Here is a 6,549-nt window from a genome sequence, read left to right on the forward strand (position 1 = left end):
TGTCCTGAAAAGTACAATGGTGCAAAGGTACCCAAATTTCTACAAGTGTTCTACAACGATGCAGTGAGACCCCAAGAAAAGGTAGGCGTCACACAAAGGAACAGGAAGATCAATAAGAATGACCTTTTGTTTTTTTTTTTTTTGACACAGACAATTGTTGCAGTAACCTCAAGGCATAAAACATTTTGGCTGCCAAACAGTGCTATCAGATCGAAATACTTAAGTGTGCGCAAACATGGACTGAGGGACATGATGGCAACACAAGGGCTTACTTCCAACTAATCATTTATTTACAAAACTGCACAATATGAACACTTTCTCTCATGACGAAACAAGACTGAAATGCCGGCATCAAGTGTATACATGGAAGGTGCACTGACGCACGACTGACCCGCCTGTCAACCAAATCAGCTTCGACTATCTTCCTGACATCTTGCCTTATTTCTCACTGCTACCTGGCACAAATTATACAGTGATTTATGAGGCGTCCTATTCCTTAACCTGCACTCATGACAATGTACAGGAAGATTGCTGTCTCCCCGCCTTCCTCTTGTGTTCCTGAAGTCTTCGGTTCAGACACCTACAAGTCTGTCTGGCTGATATAGCTGAAACTGCGCGATAGGGGAACTTCATATACCACTCCAGATACACGATACAAATGGGTCCCAATGCTTGGTACTGGATGGCTCTTTCGCTTTCTTGAATGGAAGAGTAATTTGGCAAAGCTTTTCCAACTTCTCGGGGCCAGAAAACACCACTCTGATACTGCTGCAGTTTCCAATCTTTTTTAGGCGTTGCGATCTATTATGCATGCGTGGAAGCATGACAGTATGGATTGTATTTCCTACTTGAAAACGATGAGCACGATTAGCATGGCAGGTCAGTTGTGCGGCAGCGCACCTTCCATTATTTTATCTAAGCAAACGCAGCTTCTGAGCATGTTCACCTGATATTGGCATTTCTGTCTTGTGGTGGTCATGAACGAAAGCATTCATATTGTGCTGCTTTTTAAATAAATGATTAGTTGGAAGTAAGCCCTTGTGTTGTCATCACCTCCTTCTGTCCTTATTTGTGTGTGCTTAGATGTGCTGCTATGCAAAACATTCGCCTGAAAAACGTTGCTGTAGTGTTCTCAGAAGCAAGAAAACTTTTCTTAGTGACTGCATTTCAATGACTGGTAACCGGAGTCATTACGGTTTTAAAAGCAAACAGCTTTTTTAAGAATTGGTCTATCTTGCAATCATTTATCTCTATAAACCTGTTCTTTTGTGTTACGACTACTGTGGCAAGAGCCTGCTAACCCCAACATGACACGAGGTAAGTGCAACTCTGATATGAACAAAAGTCTGGTGCAAATTTCTGTGAGGTAACGTCTTGGTGAAAAGGCAAATTTTTTGTGTCAGTATCTTCATTCTGGTTCTTTTGTTCCGTTTATTGGACATAACTATCCTACATTCAAGTATTCTTCAGAAGTTTTAGCACTAAAGTGTTTTATGCCGGGATCCACCAACACTTCAGTGACGTATTTTCGTCACTGAAATGACATTTAAGAAATGCACACGATCAGATGGCAAAGCAACATTTAAAGAAAAAAGTTCCATCAATGGGAGTTGAACCCACGCCCTCACGCTCCGTGACAAAAGATGCCGGGCACGCTATCCACTGCGTCACTGTCACACACTCTGGAGGCTTTACAAACACGCCCTTTAAATCTCACACTTTCCTCTCGTAGTGCTCTTGGTTGCCGTCTGGGAGCAGTAAGGTGAAAATAACACATTAGGATCGTGGCCTCTGCGATTAGCTTCAGCAGCGCGTCGTTGCTGCGCCTCCGTTCCATTCGGTGCATTTCCAATAGGAGAAGTGCATTTTTGTCAACGCCTTAACACACCACGAGGTGGCGACCTTAACCCAAGCCTTGGCCTCTCTCATAGCATCCATTCATAGTGAAAATAGCTCTGCGATGCGCGCCTGCGTTGCCTGGCTGTAACACCGCGTTACCCACTTACGCTCACCCCTAGAAAAATCGCAGCCGCGCTTGAGGGTAGACATGAGGTGTGTTGCGTTTCCCTCTAGTCCCGCCCTGGTGTTCATTAACTCTTTAGCCTGCACTGGGATGGTGCATGTTAAAGAGCCCAAGTTTACGTCCCAAGTCCAAGTTCCGCACCCAATCAGCGATGCTCTTCTGGCTGTCACACCGCTTTCTTCGAATACGCTCTCCCCATTAACTGCTACAGCTACCACAAAGGTTTGTCTAATCGTTGATCATGGACATTAGTCGTCACAATGGAGATGTCCTACTAAGCGTCGACATCGGTGCATCCATGTTAAACGGTGCTATAGCTGCCAAACACCAATAAACATTTTGCAAGCTCTCTTATATCAATGTACAGTAAACATTCAACTACTTCTGTAAAGATGCATTTTACTTTCTTGTTATACAGATTCCTATGACGGGGGGATCAACCATGTTTTTTATGCTCCTTGCAATCCTAGCTGACGTATAGAGAGGTGTATACAATTTGAGTTGGAACAAACAAACGTAGACTCAAAGTAGGACTTCATGGAAGCAATGTCAATACTATGTGCAGGCAATCAGTAGACAAGACTACGTACTGCATTTCCTGCATTAATAGGTACTTGCTACAAAACGTAATTGACTGACACCGATGCTCGATTGTCCGCCAACAAGGTGGATCTAACTCTTTTCACTGAGTTGCACCAATATTTATGAAAGAACGTTGATTGCTCTTTTCAATATGCCGACTGGCTGACTTTCCTCCTCCTGACGAAGCTTGCAGATGTGCCATGCACATTGCACATTCCATGACTCAGAATGAAAAGGAACATAATAGAAAGTCACAGTTTAAGTTCTGGAAAACTTAAAAGTGCGGTTGCTTGAGCAGTGCTTCCCGTGCTCTTTTTTCTCCCAGCACTCTTCTTTTATTTTTCCAAGCTGGGGTCACATAGCACATGCTACGTGATGCCAGCTAGGAAAAAGAATGTTCCGCATTCACCATCATTGCTGTGAGCGACGTTGACTAATACTCCGATGTTTGCATGCACATAAATACCCGATAAAATGTACAGGAGGATGACCGCTGCCATAGCTCAATTAGTGGAGCATTGGATGCACTCATAGGTCGACAAACTCACTCATGAGTCGACTCACTCAGACTCGCATTGAGCCGTGAGTCCGAGTGAGTCCGGTTGGGAAAAATATTAGCGAGTCAGAATCCGAGTGAGTCCGGTTGAGGAAAATTTTGGCGAGTCTGAATCCGTGTGAGCCCTAAGCACAACATATATAACTGAGCTCCAAAATTTTTTTGCTGACCTATGATGATAACTACTCAATTTCAGCATTACTATCGTCCTTATGATGGCTCCCGTTGATACTCACTTCTACTCACATATACTTCAACGCACTAGTGTTCATACACCAGCTCATTATTTATTGATCAGAGGCGTGCCCCCCTTGACAACCCTCCCCCCCTCTTGAAACATTTTTCAAAGGAACTTGATTAAAATAGCTCGTGTGACTAATATCTTGCACTAAAAATACACCTACTGGATTTCAATCACTGATAACTTATATATGAAGGTATGAGATCAAAGTATGTATCATAGAGCACCGATTATGCGAGATATGGATGTTTAAGTGCACTGACATCCTGATCGAAAAAGCTAGTTATACGCTAACGGACTAATGAGTCGACTCACTCAGACTCAGATCGAGCTGTGAACCTGAGTCTGACCGAGTCCGAGTGAGTAATATTTAGGTGAGTTTGAGTCCTAGTGAGTCCGGTTGAGAAAAATTAGTCTGAGTCGGAGTGAGTCCGGTTGAGGAAAATTTTGGTGAGTCCGAGTGAGCTCTAAGGTCAAAATATATTCCATGAGCGAGTCTGAGTGAGCTCCACATTTTTTGCTGACCTATGGATGCACTATCCAAATGTTGCAGGTGCAGTCCCTGCCAGCTGCAAATTGTGATTTCGTCCACTTTACTTCCTTCACATTTCTATCGTAATTATTACGGAAATAGTACACTTAACACTCCCTATACTTACCTTGGCTTCATTACCTGTTGGTTTTCATTCAGGTTGTATGAAACAAAGAAATTAGCATTGTGGAATAGCGTAGATAACATACAGGGACACAGGCAAGTAGACGACGCAGGCACTAACTTTCAACTGACGTTTATTTTTTCGGAGCAACATCACAAACATATTCAATATTTCACAGCCCTGGAAAGTCCTTATTGATCCTGAAAAGGCAGATGCAGAAAAGTGTGTCTGGTGGCTCTGTTGGCAGGCGATACCATATTGCCTTAGGTTTTGTAACAGCAGTTTGTTTGTCCACAAAAAAAAAATCTTCCCGTTCCTTTGTGCCATGCCCATCTTTTGTTGAAATTTTCACTGCAGTAGAACACGTGTAGAAATTTGGACACCTTGCTCCAGGTGGTGTCCTGCAAAGATCAAGCATTTTTATTTAGTGTACTAGTAGCATCACAATAAAGACAGAAACTGATACTATGGTATAAGTGTAGCCTTGCGAAAGAACATTATAGCAGTTGAAAGTACACTACAAGTGATTCAGGCAAAAGTATTCCTAGACAGGTATAATTCTGTACAATAAAGTCCAATCCAAGAACATTTAAGCATTTCTTATCAGTTATCAATGCAACTGATAAACTCACCCAACCGTATAACAGTGTTGTGCCTTAGTGTTGTGCCAAACAACCTTGAGAACGTTTAGGGCGATGCAGGCCTCTTTGAAAGCTGGAACGGTTTCAAAGGTGGCAGTTCTGCGGATTTCCATTCCAAAGAACACGATCTATTAACAAGTGCCACAGTTACTCGTATTCACGGTTTGTAGAAGCTCCACATCAATTAGAGCATAGCCATTGTCATTACAGATAACATTTTGTCCTTGCGGCGACGCGTAATGAGGACAAACAAAGCTTACTTGCTGAAGTGCTCGCACGTTCTTGGTCTTGTTTCTGTGTGCTCTTTCTGAACAGTTTATTTTATTCGTCAACACGAGAATATCTTTTGCCGTCTCAACAAAATTAACAAAGGCGCAACTAAACTAAAAATAAATGCACAGAACCGCGTCTCCGTGCATGTCTCACACAGACAAGGCAAGTGGACTCAGCAAAATGCCTCAAGTGTTCAAAAAGGTGCACTATGGGTAGCCGGAATACTTTTTTTAAAACCTGCTAAGCTCAGGGCAGCTGCCAGTTTTGGTGTTTAAAAAATTCACTTGAGGCAGAAAGCTCGGGCTGTGCACCATTTGATGAAAAGGGGCTTGGCTGCTCGTTAGTTGGTCTGGAAAACCCAGTCTTTTTGGCTCATACAAAGCGCACAAAAATTTGTGGGGCGCTGCATATTGTTAAGGAAGGCCCAAGCATTGCAAACAAGGAAAAAAACCAAATTTCGATTTTTTAAGAACTTTTACCCTACCCTGTGTCCTTAAGTGTGCTGAGCAGTAAGATATTTCTGATTGAGCTAGTGCAAGTGCCCGTTTGTATGCCTTGCATACTGACTTGCGTTCTTGTTCTTATTCATGGCAAGTAGGTGTCATCATCTCTCTTACACAGGTTTTCGCTTGGCACTGGATACACCTGCATGGGTACATACCACCCTTGGCCTACCGTGACCAGGATCTTAAGTGCTTGGATATATAACTGGAGCAAGACAACTGGCGGCGGAAGATGTACAATCACTCTCAATATGACTTGCATCACGGGAGCGCGTGGTATCATGAGTTCAAAGACTGGCCGTGGCTTCCACTAGCCCTTATTTCCATAACTAAATGCTGTTCTCGCACTCGGGGATGATTCCAAATAAGAAAATATCATTTAGTTGCTGAAATGAAAACACGTTGAACCCATGCGCAATCTTTGAACTCATGAGGCCACACGCTCCCGTATTGCAAGTCATACCGAGTGGAAAAAAGATTCTGCTAAAAGATTCTACATAAAAGTGGAAAAGTGATTCTGCTACTCCATGTAATCCTGCAGTCTGCTAAGCAGGGCAAGCTCTAGAAGTATGCCCACAAACAATGCTGTCGATATGGTTGCGGTTTGCCTAGTCTAGGAATGGCTACAATTTATGCCTATTGATGCCCATTTCCACTGGGCAGCAAGTTTGCCAGTTTCCCAGCATTACATCATGAATGTAGTGATCACCTGGTTTTTATGAACTGCTTGAAGTGTCATGTGAAGACCAAGAAGGGCTCCAACGACAATAAAATCATCTTTTTTTCTATAAAAACCAGGCAAGTAACAGAATCAAGCAATATTGCTCATGAATTTGAGCTACGCACAATAATTCTTATATAGGGTCATTCCACGCCAAACGTCCCAGGCGACCATCTCAAATGTTTTCGAAAAAAATCGTGCTGATTTCTTGCATTCAAAACAGCGATTCGCTAGAATATTTCGGAGAGAAAAAATTTTTTGGTCACATGGGAGCCTTCCGAATTTTGCAGAAGGTCGTCCGAGTGGTGGTTTGTCAGAAAAATTATATTGAGTTATCGTTGCTTGCTTCAATA

General features: G+C 42.8%; 1 long non-coding RNA gene across 1 annotated transcript; it reads left to right on the plus strand.

The window, feature by feature from the left end:
• On the plus strand, positions 1-6,183 carry LOC125760019 (uncharacterized). The gene is made up of 2 exons (XR_007417682.1): positions 1-81; positions 5,594-6,183. It is a non-coding gene; the product is annotated as an uncharacterized LOC125760019 (long non-coding RNA).
• Positions 6,184-6,549: the final 366 nt, after the last annotated feature.

The sequence above is a fragment of the Rhipicephalus sanguineus genome, chromosome 10 (assembly GCF_013339695.2).
Source record: "Rhipicephalus sanguineus isolate Rsan-2018 chromosome 10, BIME_Rsan_1.4, whole genome shotgun sequence".
NCBI classification, from domain to species: Eukaryota; Metazoa; Arthropoda; class Arachnida; order Ixodida; family Ixodidae; genus Rhipicephalus; species Rhipicephalus sanguineus.